This window comes from Lissotriton vulgaris, chromosome 6 (genome assembly GCF_964263255.1).
Source record: "Lissotriton vulgaris chromosome 6, aLisVul1.2, whole genome shotgun sequence".
NCBI lineage: Eukaryota > Metazoa > Chordata > Amphibia > Caudata > Salamandridae > Lissotriton > Lissotriton vulgaris.
The window spans coordinates 1,658,740,330-1,658,755,732 of NC_141694.1; the positions used below are offsets into that span (position 1 = coordinate 1,658,740,330).

Genomic DNA, 15,403 nt, shown 5'->3' on the forward strand with positions numbered 1-15,403 from the left:
CGGTGAGAGAAAATGATTTTGTCATGCCCAAAAATCATAATACTATAATTACTCAAAAGGGAAATTCGGACACCGTCATCTCCACCGGCTACCATTCGTTGTCCCTAGCACCACCAGTAGCAAACAAGGTAAATTATGAACAGATTTAAAAGAAAAGCCGTGGCAGTTTGCCACAGCAGAGTACGCAGAAAGTGACAGTAGTTAATGAACAAGCAGAGCAGGAAACTCGGATGTGCCCAATGCAGCACGGGCACACTTGCGTCCAACCCAGATCTGTCAGCGGCGGCCAATCAGCAGGCGCGTTACATCCGACCTGCAGGAACTGCCTTCCATTTCAACTTCAGGAACTGGCTCTGCTCTTGAGTTGGCTCGACAGCTCCACACTCCTGCAGCGAGCGCTCCGCAAGACGTTTTTTTTTTCTCTGTACTTCAGCCCATAACATTTAGGCGGAGGGATACTGCCCTCCTCATTTTTTTTCAACTTTTTGGACAGCGATCTGTGCTGTTTGCTTGATTTACACCTGGAATAAAAAAGAGAAGCCAGTGTGCAGGGAATGTATCAGGTACCTACTGTTAATTAAGTGCTCGCTGTGGTGCAGCCGGGCGGGCTGTCATTTGTAATTTATTTCCTGTCTTAATTTCTAGGGTAGGGCTTGCGCATGGGGTGTAGGGTTATTTCCTGCGGAGCGTTTCTTGTTTGCAGCAGGCGTTATATCCATTTTTAGCAGAGTATTTGTAATGCAAAGAAAATAAGACATTACTGATGCAGCTGTGAAATAATTATTTTGCGAAAAGCGCCCGAACAACCCTGTCATGATTCTCGTGCAGGACTTCTAAATGTGCACTTGTTACACATACGTTTAATATGTAAGGTAAAAATGAACACATTTTCCGTCGGTTCCCTTTCAGAACTGATATACATTAAAAAAAATGTTTGCACGCTTTCGGTGTGCCATGAACTAGGCGCGGCCTCACTTCTCTGCTGTAAGATTTCTTTCCCTTAATTGCATTGGGAAGGTATTAACATATGGTATGACGTCTCTAATAAACGATGCCATAACTTGTAGTTTGAATGTAAATTAATACTTTTTAGTGGCTTGTGGTATTACATGCAAAGCACTTCAGAAATATATCTTTAATGTAGACGGTGCACATCTGTCCTATCCGCCCTTTCCGCATGTCTCCATTCCATAGGTTAGTAAGCAGTCTATGAACGTGGATATGACCTACATAGGTGAGTCTTGGTATGACGCATGCCCGTGGTTAATTATCCAGTTATTATTTCATGTTTTACGTATTAGTAGTGGGTCTGCGAGATATTGCGAACATTCTCTAGGTACTCGTGAATACTGGTAATGCACAAAATTAATATCCTCTGTATGGGCAAACAATACGTTCTGACCTTGCTGCACCTCTGGCTATGTAGAAAAAAAGCCGTAATACCAGGCGAGGAAAGGAAATAAATGTTGTCCGGTATGTTGCTTACAGTGGCACGTTCCTCAATTGTTGTTAAGATTAGTACATGCACAAATGGGTTACGTTTTCAATGCACATTTGAAGTGTCAACATAGGATCAATGATGAACAACTTTATAAAAAAAAAAAGATATATATATACATAGTATGTTGCAATCAATTTTAGGTATGTTTCTGAATTTACTGTGACATGAGGTTGTAACCCTTCACGTTGATGGGGGACTTTATAGTCATAGCAGTGGTGGGAGAGCATGTACATCTGTTTGCTTAGAAACTTAAACTGCAGAAGAGCTTATCATTTAGTAAGAACTGGCTGTTTACTGCCTATTTTCTCACAACTATTAATCCTTGGTTTACTTAAACACCCCACAGCAGCATACATTACCTTTGCTGAAAGATGCTTAAAAACTCTAGATAGTCATTCATTAGATGTTTTAAAACATTTACAGACATTAATGTGATTTGAGAAATGCTTTTCTCTGGCACTGCAGTTAATTTAGGAACCTCTGACTCCAGTGCCTTAACCAATAGGCCACACATTGGCATTGTATATTAAAGAAGCAGCAACTATATCCTGAGTCTCAGATTCAGACGTTTTTAGGTTGAGCCTACCCGACGGTGAAACTATGTAGTTGAAAAAGTCCTATTGTGCACATTCACTTACCAAGATCTTCCAGTGGTTTTAAAACCCACCCATTGCTTACCCTTGGTTGGCTTTAATATCACTCTCATTAACTTTCTTCTTATTCAATGACTTGCCTTGTCCATCTTTTCCTCTGCCTCCCCAGACCATTGCCTCTTTAGCATCCTCTTGATTTGGCTGATTTGTGTCCTTCCACTGCTCATTTTTAGGGAACTACTTTTTTCTTTTCGATTAGAAAATCCATAAGAGTACATGCATTTTCCTGCTCTCACTCTCCCTTGGGTGCCCCCTCCAAATAAAACCCACCCACCGTGTTTCTCTCTTGTGTACTTCTCTCCAATCCTTCTGTTGCTGTCACCCTTGTGTGCTGCTCACTGTCTAGTGGTGTTTGTAATTCTCATCCAGGGCCCCACTCTATTGTGTATTTCTCCTCCATGTTGCTGTCTCCTACCTTCTGCGTTACTCTCTGCATGTTACGCTCCCCCACCACCTGCTGCCTCCACCCAGTACTCCTTTGTCCCCCGTCCCTGCATGTTTTTATATAACGATCCAAGATGGCAGACGCCACTTGGATCGGTAAATAAAAAACGGAGAAAATGGCATCTATGTCATCCCAGTGGTGCAGGTATTTGTTATAATACATTGGCGGGCCAACAAAATGATGCAATCAGTTGTGTAATTGCACCTCTTCTGTTTTTTTCAATTTTTTAATATAGATTATGCACATAAACTGGAAAAAAATCTCCCCCCATTCAGTGTACAGCTTTGCTAAAAGACATTGACAAAACTGATAGGTCTCAATGCTTGTTTGGATTTCCCTACTTTTAAAAATTTGGCAGGATTTGGAGCCGTGTGTACCATGTGCAGTAATATGGTGGACGGATATTGGGTTCAGAAAGGATCAACTTATCTGCCAACATGTATCCACAGTTAATTTTGTTCTTAACAAGCATTGAATCACTCACGTTGAGGGTGATATTCTAGGGTTAATGCACACATGTCGTAATCTACTAATCGGGGTTCCCATATAAATGGATTGCCCAAACATAGAAAAAGCAGAAAGTAACGAGCATAAATGAATATCGAGCACCCAGCTACTCAGGGATGGATAAAGGGAGTAGGGTGACCAAATCCTTTAAGGTCATTAAAGACACTGTGTCCAGCCCTGAACTTTTGTCTGATAGCCTAATACAGTCCGGGTTGTTATAGTCTTGTTTTGCTTCCATTGTACTAATTAACCATATACATTTGATACCAGATTTGTTGGGGAAATGCTCTTGACTGGAGCCCGTGTTTGTAATGATCTGGAGTGAAGTGGTCACCCAAGGAGGGACTGAGGACTGTGATGAGTAAGAGGAAAACTTGGAGTAGTGAAGATCACTGATAAGTAACTAGTGTATTATCTTCTTGCCCCTTTTCTTAGTCACAGTGTGTAAATAGAAGGATGTAGTGATTAAAAAAACAAACAAAGAAGAGTCGTACAGCCATATGAAGAAATGGTTTCATTCACCCAGATCACAAAGGAAATGCAACATACACTGCCTTAGGAAACAGACCCTCAAAGGACCGAGACTGCACTCAATAAGGCAACTCTCTTGAGTGCACCAAAAGTGTAGATATACAGGCAATAGTGAGAATTAAATATGGTAGGGGAAAACCATGCAGCAGCAATACAAATATCTGTCATGAAATCCCTCTCCTTGGCCCAGAGGAGCCATCCTCCTAGTGGACGTACTTTGAAACCCAGGAAAAAGAGGAACAGGGGCCAGGTTCGAAGTCAAGCAAATGGCAAAACGAACTCAGCCACTTTCGAGTCCGCACTGGAAGTTTACATCAATGCTGATAATGACAAAAAATAATATACAAGTGATCAGAATCTCAAAATTCCTCCATGCTGGACAGATAGACCTGACCAAGAGGGTCAAAGCCTGATCTATCTGGATAACTCTCACCAGTGCAAAGCAGGAAAAACAAAATTCTGTGATAGATGGACCTGAGACAGGAAATGTGGATGAAAGGTGAGGGACGGGCGAATGCCCAAACTCTCCTTCAAGAGTTGAGACTAAGGTTCCCTACAGAGAAAAGCTTCCAACTTGTCCAGGTGTTTAATAAATTAAACCTGGATTGTCTCCTTTTTCAGGGATATGTCTTCCTTTAGCTCGAAGGGAGGACTCATCAGGACCTGAGGGACCAAAGTATTATCACAGGCCTAGGTCTAGTCAAGCAAAACTGTGAACAAACCAAGAAGCAAAACCTGCTTTTGTGTTACTACCACACAGGTACAGAACTCTGGAAATAAAACATTTGAATGTGCCACAGCTGACCCATCATGTCCATAATTACTCAAGATGTCTAGGCAAAGGGAAAAATCACCAGTGGGTAGAAACACCCCCTGAAAATGTCTGCTTTACTCTGAGGCACCAAAAGGTAGGCAGCAAAAGTCAAACGGAGTTGGAGCAATGACCAAGAAAGGAAGGCTTGGGCTTTGCTGACCAGCAAGGATGGCCAGTTGCACAATTTATTGTCAAGTCAAGTCAAAAACTGCTTTATTCGATTTTGATTTTAAAAACCATAAAAGCACCATAAAAAACAGATCATATTATAAAAAGATAATTTTCCATGAAAACATTGTCTTAATTCATATAAGTACAATAGAATAAAATACATTAAAAGAATTTACAGTGACTTGGAGGATTGTTATAAATCAGATCATTGTGATCCTGTATCTGATTATAATTTCTAAGAACGACAACAAAAGGAACATAGTCAGTTCATCCTCCAGCATTTGTAATCTCAACAGTGCTGTTCTACATTGTCTCAATCCCCATTTTTTCAACATGGGAATTACAAATCTTCTCTTCGGCAGGGTATAAAATTTACAAAAAAGTATGCAATGTAACGTTGACTGAACAGAAGTATTATCACATGGACATTATATCAAATTTTTAGACCAGGAGTTTACTTCAGGGAATGTAACCAGTCTAAAAAAGGTCCCCCCACGAAAGCGTGTAAGTAGCATGCGAGAATAACAACTTTGCGTCTGAATCAAGTATGGCTGAATCTCCTGGCCTTGGAGCATCAAATGATTCTCCATGACTGAGGTCTTACATTTCTCTGTCAACCACTGTTTATTTTCTAAGAAAAGTAGACACATTTCTTTCAGCTTCTTCCTTGAAACAGACTCTAAGCAACTTGGGGAGTCAAAATATTCTGGGCGTCCACTGTCATAGAATAGTTTCTTTACATACATAATCCGGGAGATTCTTGACACCCCCTGGAGATTAAGACAGTCCTTAATTATATCTCTATTTAGTCCTGTCTCCTCAGTAGACCATACCTTATGCCATAGAAGAAGGGGGTTAACTTTGATATATAATGCAGACCCAGTTCCTTATGGCATACATGGCAGAAGTGGACCCGGGGGCGGCTAGTAGATAAAGGTAAAATGCCTTCTCGCAAAGTTGAATATTATCCGTTTCTGCTATTCCCCAAATCCCTGCCCCGAATATCGCTGTGGAAACACATTTAGATTTATATATGTCCACTGGCACAGGTCTTCCGCCCATCTTATTAGCAAAATTTCGGACGGCTCCTATTGCTCGCGAGAGCCAGTTTTCTCACCTGAGCCGCCGAAGACCAGGTGCCTCTTTTGTCAAAGTTAATTCCCAAATACGAACATTTATCAGTTGTGTCTATTTTTGTATTTGAGAGAAAGATTTTACAGGTAGAAGTTTTGTTAGTAGTACAGTACATTGTGAACGTTTTGCTTATATTTATTTTTAGACCTCTATCGTTCATATACTTAGAAAAATTAGTAAGCGATCATTGAAGGCCGACTTGGGTCCATGCCATAATTACTGCATCATCTGCATATAAATAGAATCGGGACTGGGGTATTCCTGATTTGAGGGTAGTCCTGCTTGTCCTGAGTAAGATGGGATGCTACACTGTTTATATATGTTAAACAGGAATGGTGCGAGTATGCATCCTTGTCTGACTTCTTTAATTATGCCAAACTTGGAGGTACACTCGCCCTGATTCCCAAACCGTACCCTCGCCCCAACACCCCGATATAACTCCTTGATGAATGTCAGCAGATTAGGTTCCACGCCCGTTTGCAGCAGTATGGTCCAGAGTTTGTCGTGGTTTAAACAGTCAAAGGCCGAACTTAGATCGACAAATGTTAAAAATAATTTTTCCTTTTTAGCTGCTACGTACTTGGCTATGATCAGTGCTAAGTTCAAGCCTTGTTCTGTTGTACCAAGTCCTGCCCTGAAGCCATATTGGAACTGTGAGAGTATGCCCTTTTCTTCGGTCACCTTTTTTAAAAATGGGGATCACAATGGCCTCTTGCCAGGTGGGAAAAAACCTATATTTGTTGCAGCTATTCAGGACATTTGTTAAAAGTGGGGCCCATAATTCGGTGTTAAATTTGTATATATCCACAGGCACCCCATCAGGTCCTTGGGCTTTCCCTGCAGCACTATCATCTATGGCATCTAGGACTTCCGCCAGTGAGAATTCGATGTTCATTGGAAAAGATGCCTGAGGAACAGTCTCATCTCCTCCAATTCCATCCAATCTCATACTTTCAATTGGGTCATCTGCCTGATAGAGATCTTTAAAATAATTGACCCATCTATCTTCCGTGATTGCCACTTCTATTATGTCAGTTACCCTATCTGCGAAAAAAGGGGCATTTACAGCCTTCCAAAAACCAGTGTTATCCTTAGTTAGGCAGGCTTGATGTAGCGCCTGCTAGGCTTCCTGTTTCAGCTGGTTCTTACGGGTTTTAACTGCTCGTTGATAGGCAGTTCTGGCAGTTCTTACTTCAACCATACTTCTGGCTCACTTTTTAGCACCATCAGTAAGTGAGCACGGGCCTTACTACAGTCCCTATCAAACCACCCCGCGACTTGGTTTTACCTTGTTTTTGTAAGTCATGGTTTTTATTGATCAAATTAGTTTTTCCTTTGAATTAAGAAAAAAAAATGATTGCCACCCAGATTGCCTTCCTCTTCTTCCAATTGGATAGTCATAGGATTTTGTTGAGCTCACATATAACCCGGTGGGGGGTCTCAAATCGCTTGCCTAAACCCTGAGAAACGTGAAGGGAAAGAAAGGCGAGAAGAGTACCAGTAAAGGGAGAGAAATAATTATAACAAATTAGAGCAGCCAGGTTTTTAGAGCTTTACGAAATAGTCTATGATTATTTTCCACGTGTAACTGTAGTGGAAGAGAGTGCTACAAAAAGAGGGCAAGATATGAGAAAGATCTGCATCCGGACCTGGCGGTACGGATCTTAAGACTGGTGAGAAGATACTTGCTAGAGTACCTTAGTGTTCTGGCCAGTTGGTACCAGATGAGTTTTTTAGCAATATAACAAGGTCCGTTTCCATGGATAGTCTTGTGGACCAGGCAGATGATCTTGTAATGGATGCGTTTCCTGATGGGCAACCAATGGGGAGCTCTCAAACTTGGTGCCGACGGGGTGCGAGAAGGTAGGTTTAGTACAAGCCTAGCGGCTGTATTTTGTAGCAACTGGAGTATGGTGAGCAGCACTTCATTGATATAGGCCATCAGGGCGCTTCCATAATCAAGCCGATTAATGATGAGTCCCTGGACCAGCGGCATACTGGTTTCAACTGAGATCCACTAGAAGATCTTGCGAAGGCTACGCATCAGTCCATAGCAGACGCCCGTCACATGATTAACAGGGTCTGCCATGTAAAGGTTGTTATCAATCAACCAGCTAGTCTCTTCGGACGAGTCCATACCCAGGGAAGCACTCCAAGCCTTGAGGAGTGCATCACTCTTCAGACCAATGAGCAGTGTGAGTGAAGTTCCACTCCCCTGGTGGGATTATTCACCTAAGACATCAACCCAAGTAGATCACTAAATACAGCAGGACAGGAACGGTGAACTCCTAATACTGAAAATCTGGCCTCCAGCATGGAGAACAAGGAAAATCAAAGTCTTCAGGTACAATCTTACTAGCCTACCATAAAAAAGTCTGCCCCCATGATACTCTGAGACTGACCATTAGTGAGTGTAAGACACCTGACACTTATGAGTGCCAGCAAGTGGACCTCATTTTTAGAACTTTGGCTTGAGGGAGTAACACTTGACCTGCTGCAGTTCACAACAGGGCCTTCATAAATTCCCTGCACTGATGCGGGAGAGTATTGGACTTATTGATTGTCAGAAAGCTGCAGAAGGACACATTATTCTGCAGACCATGGGGTAGGTTTAGAGTTTGATGAACACACTGTCAGCCACCATGTTAATGGAGGCTGTTAGAAATGGGGGTCTATAGTTGGCAGACCATTGTCCAAATAGGGGCCCTTGCTTCTAGTCAGGGTAAGGGGTATACACTCCTAAAATAACTCCTGCTTACCCCCTTGGTAGCTTGGCACGCGCAAACAGAGTTATGTCAGAGGCATTGTGTAAAGCATTTGTGAACACATACAATAATACAGTGAAAACACTACAAATGGACACCACACCAGTTTAGAAAAATAAGTCATCTTTATCTAAACCAAAACAAGACCAAACGACAAAAATCCACAAAGCAGTATTAAAAATTAAGCTTTCAAATGGTAGAAATAGTTCAGTTTAATGCAAGTTGTAAATGCAACACTTTTCTCACGAAGTACCTTGGGTGCGTCACGCAAAACAAACAAAATACCCGCAGGGTAGGTGATGCGTCAGTTCCTTACATTCAGGGGAGGTGATGCGTCGGTTTCTTACTTCAGCACAGGGGAGGTGATGCGTCAATTCCTTACTGCGTGGGGAGTTGATGTGTCTGTTTCTTACTGCGGCCCCCAACGATGAGACAGTCTTCGATCCTCAATGTGATGTGTCGATCTGGTACGATGCAGGGTTTTGTATGCCGCACAGTAGGCTTGTGTCGAAATCGGTACAGCCATCTCGGACTTCAGAGATCGTTACACCCGATGCGTCATGCGGCGATTTCTTGAGCCGCTGCAGGCGCTGCGACGGTTTCTTCGGCGATACGTCGGAAACAGGTACAGATGCGGTACGCTTCTTTGATGTTGTGTCGATTTTCCAGCTCACAGCGACAAAGTCTCCAGAGGTCCTAAACAGCAGCAGGCACCTCTTTGCAGGTTGGAATTTCCAGCAAGGAAATTCATGGAAGCTGGTGGTGAAGTCTCTGAGACTTCAGAACAGGAGGCAAGCTCAGTTTCAAGCCCTTGGAGATCTTCCTGAAGATGACAAAGCAAACAGGCCAACGCCAGACAGCAAACTGCAACAGGGTGGTATTCCTCCTCAGCTTATCCGGCTCTTCTCCTTGGCAAAGGTTTCTTTCTTTTTATACACCAAAATACTGTGTTCTCTGAAGGCAGAGAGCGTCTGTACCCAGCCAAAACCAGTTCTGGCCTCATTGGTGCAGCTTCCTGGCACGAGGTGGAGACAGCATTGTTGAAGGCAGACCAGGCCCATTCAGGTGAAAAAGAAATCTCCTCCCCTACTCTAAATGCAGCCCAGTTCTATTCAGCCCAGCCCTGACTCATCAAACTTCTGAAGCTGCTGCCCCTCCAGCCTGTGTCATCCAAAAGCCAGACATGCAATACACAAACCTAGCAGAGGGCCACTGGATGGTTTAGGCAAGAAAATACCTACTTTCTAAAAAAATGTATTTTCAAACTCAGAATGTAAAAATCACCCTCACTAAAAGATGCATTTTAACATTCTGAGTTAGGACATACTAATCTTTATTTTTCAACCTTGTTCCCAGGGCCAGTTATGTTTATAAGCTGTTATAAACAAACTCCCCATTCTGTCCTAAGGGAACAGGTAGCCTTGCAACATTGAAAAATTAAATTGGCAGTAATTCACTATCAGGACCTGCCACACACATCAGGGCATGTCCTACCTTTAACATACAATGCACCCTGCCCACAAGGGTGACTAATATGTAGAAAAGGGAAGTTTTAAGGAGGGGCAAGTGTGTGCACTTTCAAGTCGACATAGCAGTCCCATACTGCACATAGGCTCTACAATGGCAGGCCATAGTTACAATTTACAGGCTGCTTCCGTGGATGGCACAATCAGTGCTGCAGCCCACTAGCAGCATTTGATTTACAGGCCCTGGGCACACACAGTGCACTACACTAGGGGCTGACAAGTAAAACATACATGCCAATCTTGGAATCACTAATCTATAACAACGATTTACAAAGGGGGCACTTGCACTTTGGCACTGAACAGCACTGGCAAAGTGCCCAAAGCATCTAGACCAGCAAAATGGAGTTCGACACACAGCAAAAACACAGGAGGCAATAGCAAAAAATGGATGGGAAACACACGCCACTGGTGCCAGGTGTAACAGAGGCCAGGACTGTTGTCTCCTCTTCCATGTCAGAAGACAACCCACCATATTAGGAGATACCAGGCAGGCAGGGATCTCTGTGCCTTCACCAGAACTGCAGCAGCTCTGGTGAAGTTACTGAGCTTCGGAAAGCAGAAGCCATGTTTAATGCGCCCAAATGGCAAAAAAAATTCCTTTTCAATAACAAACTTCCAAATGACGAGTTTGTTATTGAAAAATAAAAACTGAATAGCCCAAACACGCTGGGAGGTTTCTCCCAGAGCATGAGGTAATTTATTTTATCTCCCTTTTGCGTTGACTATGGTTTCTCTGATTGTCCAAACAAGAAAATTGTACCTCGGAACGACCACCCTAATTAGGTATGACATTCTGACCTTTACTGACCATTGGCCCTTTGGTGGATGTTCCATCAGTGAAAGGCTTATGTGAGTAAAGCCGGCGGAGGCTACACCATTGGAATCCTGGTGTTCCCCCTACTCCAAATAGAGCAGGAAAACTGCGAGTTTGGCGGACAGTTTTGGCAGATAACGGCAAACTCTAAATGACCTGCAGTCTGTGTGGGGCAGTTTTACGTAAAGTGTCCCGGGGGCGCAACAGGCATTTGCTCCCACTTTGCGCGCCCCAGCAGCTCTTTGGTATTACAGAAGGGGCCTCAGACGCTTGTGCTGCCCCTTCTGTAATACCAATAGCGCTGGCGCACATAAAGCGCTATCGTTATCTTCAAGAGGGCGTTCCCTCATTTGCATGTGGGCATGCCCCATGCAAAGAGGGAATCCCTTTGCCTCTGCGCCCGTGCCGTATTACCAACACGGGTGCAGGGGCAAAGAAGCCCCCAGGAGGCACATGGCGCACCGTCAATGCGCCTCCTTAGAGCAGCCCTCTGCACAGGGTAAAAGTTGTTCCATGGACCCCCCCCAGACATTCCCGTGCAGGCTGCAGTCACTGCACCCGCCTGCAAGGGGATCTCCATTCCCCTTTAAAAGTGCAGGCGGGTTGCTGCTTGCACAGTGAACCTCGGAGTGACTGTACAGCAGCTGTTCCTTATTTCACGTGAATGCTCTGCCTCCAGGGCAGCATGAGTTTGCGGCTGCCATAATGCAACGCACTTTTCTTCATTGTGCCGGGCGCATTTTTCTAAAGATGTGCCCGGCGCAATGAAGGAAAGTGTGCTGCAGGTGTAATGCTGCCCCATGGAGCCTTAACCAACTCATCTTTTAAGTAGTGGTGCGCCTGCATACCCATGCACAAAGTCCAACTAGGGATCAGACCTTTTCTTAAGAGCTTTAGTGTCAACTTTAAGCCAAAGTCCGGCTCGGAACAACAGGTTAGAAAGACCCTAGCATTTACCTTCAGGAATACCCTACAGATACAGAAAATCACCATAAGCCAGAGGATACAGGCTAAGAAACAGGATCTTCTTGCTTGTGAGGGGAGGAAGGTAGGGTAGGGCAGATCTAACTTGTGGGAGAAGCAATTGGTAAAAGACTTATAATTTGTAATGTGGCAGCATTTACCTTATGTTCGCGGACTGAACTTCTTTTACAATCACCAAAGTCTGAAAAGCATTGGCTTTTCACTTGACCGTATTTTGAATTGGAGTGCTGAATAAAGATCCCATCTTCAATGAATAGTAAAAAAATAAATGTAAAGTACAATGCATTTTCTAAACTGGGAAATGTGATGTGCGCGCTGTCCTATGATTCTTTGCAGATATTGAAGCCGACTACGAGACAAATAAATATCAGTTCTTCCAATACCTCCAACCCAACATGCAATTACGCAATATATAAAAGGGCTTTCTAAATTCCATGACTAACCCACAAAGGATTAAATTATTGATGAGGGAAATGGAGAAACACAAAATATTCTTATTCTGCTGCTCACTGGTAATTCATTCTCCTGATACCTTTGACAAGCTCAGACAGACATTGGAGAAAGACATATGGACACTTACAGACAAAGAGTGGTAAGAAGTAAGGATGGTCCCTTGCGAAACTTCCATTGCAACCCAATTTTGGGTGAGCCAGCTCAATTAGCTACATTCTACATACTTTAACCTGCAGAAACTGTGGTGATTCCGACAAATAAGATCCTCTGAGTGTCTGCAATGGAGACTTTTTTCCAAACCACGTTTGTCTATGTCAAAGGATAAGTCTCTTCTAGTTGTGAACTTATACACTGCAAGCTGTCTTGAGATGGAAACTGAAAGAAGATCTTAAACTGGCTTTATTACAAATATCATTAGATTTCGACTTTATCATATATAAAATGGCACTCTTACGGATTGGCCTTGTCACTGCCAAAAGATGCATTGTGAAGAATTGGCATAATAAAGAACCTCCTGACCCAGAGGTGTGGAAGGGTGGTCTAGATCAATGAATTACCATATATATAAATGCCGAGGTTTTTCCCAAAAGCACCTTAAAATATGGGGGGGGGGGGAACTGGAGCTATTACCGGGGAAGTGACAAATATGTGAACAAAATACCAAATTCAAAACATAGCTTTTGGATATAGTTGTTTATGTACTCAATACAGTAACACCAAGTTGTATGTTTGAAGCAAAGAATATATAGTCACGATGTATCTCACTGCTGTATTATTTCTAAATGGCAGTAAAAAGTTTGTTAAAAACAAAACAGATGGTTTGATGAACTGTTAAGGTGAGAAACCTTAATGGATGCAATGAGAGCAAAACGGGGTTACATTAAGCAACTTTTGCAGATACTGACCCCTTTAGGAAGGCAGCTGAGGGAATTTACTACTATGATCATCTCATGGAATAGGTGATTTGTTTAGATAGTTGTAATATTGAAAAATATGCTTTAATAAGGCAATTTACATATTACATAAACTCAGTGGGTCAATACCTTTCCCTTTTCCCGAATGATTACCCCATTGTGAAAGGCTCACCAGTACCAATCCTCCTGTACGCCGACGATGCGGCCATAATGTCCCAGACTCAAGTTGGCCTACAGAGGGCGGTTACTAAATTTGCGGGTTATATGCAGGAAAGAGGCCTTAAAGTGAATATCTCCAAAACATACACTATGCCATACACCAATAAGCTTAAGAGGGCTCCCTGTAACATATTTCTGGACAAACAAAAAATAGCTACCATTGATAAGTTTTGCTACCTAGGAGTTCTGTTCGACCGACAGGCGGTGCCGTTGGAAGCCGGCGATTGCAGCAAGAAAACTGGCTTTCATTCGCACCATAGGCGCTTTGCGCGCTTTTTCTAACAGAATCGGTGGCAAACCAATCAAAGAGCTGACCCAGATTTATCGGGCCATATGCGTTTTCACAGCCACCTATGGTGCGGGATTATGGGGCATCGAGAAGGACCAATGCCTGCAGGGCTGTGAAAATCAATTTATCTGCTACCTTTTGGGTGTACCTAAAACCACATCCTCATTTATGACGCATATCGAGACAGGAGTTAAACATCTTAGCGACATAATTAAGATGTCCCCTATTCTTTTGTGGCACAAGGTGTGGACAATACTTGAAGCCAGTTTCAACAGGGACCTTCTAGAAGATTGCTTAGCCCTAGATGGGGTTGCTAATTTTAGATGGTTATCATATGTAAGATCATTACTTACTGAAATAGGTCATCCAGAATATTATGATAACCCGAGATCTATGGAGGGTGTTTCAAGATCAGCTCTCAAAAAAATATTAACCATCCACCTGGAAACTGTGAGATGGAATTCTGAAAAACACAAACAAACCATCTTAAACTTCCAGGTAATTACCCCCAATGAAGGCTTGCAAACTTACCTAAATGTCGATCCTAGTCCGTACCATCGAATGCTTCTGTCCCGCCTACGTCTTGGGATTTTTTATCGCATGGTAACTTTACCTGACATGAACAACTGGTCAACCACTAAGCTGATTTGTACATGCGATAATATCGCAGTGCAATCTAATATGCATATAATGTTCTTTTGCACATTTTATTCTAACCCCAGAAAATTATATTTGAAACCTTTACTAAAACGATGGGGTTTAAGAAATTGCAGGCCAGCTTTTTCAAAACTGTTAAGATTTGAAGATGAGCACGTGATTTTCGCTGTTTCATGTTTTTTAAGAACTGTTATAAAGTATCGGAAATCCATGTGGTAAAATATTCCTCTTTTTGGTCTCACGATGCCCACGGTTACCGATTGAAGATATTGCACTTTAAATTTATAACAACTGAAATTCTTTTATTTGGTTGTCTTTTACACTTGTTTTTAACTGAATGTGCATAAGTAAGCATTTCTTGTATTAACTATGGTTATGAATTGATGTATTTGTTGTGCTTTTATGACTTTATATGAAAATCGAATAAAGCTTTACTTACTTACTGCTTTAATATGTAATTTCAGTCTATTGTGCCCACCAGAATATGCAGAGAACACCAGTACAAATGAGTTTGAGAAAATCAGAGACTCATATTAATAGTTGACAGCATTGTTACTGTCACAGGAACAGTCAGTTGCACTATTTTTGTTGTGAGAGGGAGTAGACTTCCTTTAGGATGGGGTCCACGGTGGGCCATCCACAGGATAAGAACAGAGCATTACCTGTAGTGAATAGAGAGGAGTTAGAAAGAGAGAATGGGTTGCCAGCAAAACAGATAGATTGGAAAGAAAGACAGGCTAGGCAGAGACAAAAACTAATAAAGAGGAGAGGTAGTAGAGGGACATAGAGAATGTCAAGTCAAGTCAAGTCAAGTAATTTATATAGCGCGCTACATACCCAGAGGGTCTCAAGGCGCTTGAGGAAGGGTGGGGAATTACTTGTCGAATATCCAGGTTTTAAGCTGCTTTCTGAATGTAAGGTGGTTCTGAGTGAGACGAAGGTGAGTGGGATGTGAGTTCCAGGTTTTAGCTGCCAGGTAGGAGAAGGATCTGCCTCCCATGGTGGTTTTGTTGATGCGAGGTACAG

At 42.6% G+C, this 15,403-nt stretch overlaps 1 protein-coding gene across 1 annotated transcript in view; it reads left to right on the plus strand.

Moving 5' to 3' along the window:
* The first annotated feature begins 342 nt into the window (after positions 1 to 342).
* TRERF1 (transcriptional regulating factor 1) overlaps positions 343 to 15,403 on the plus strand; it is a 635,163-nt gene continuing 620,102 nt past the window's right edge. The window contains exon 1 of the mRNA XM_086927823.1: positions 343 to 563. The gene's annotated coding sequence lies outside the window, so the exon portion shown is untranslated. The remainder of the gene's footprint in view (positions 564 to 15,403) is intronic.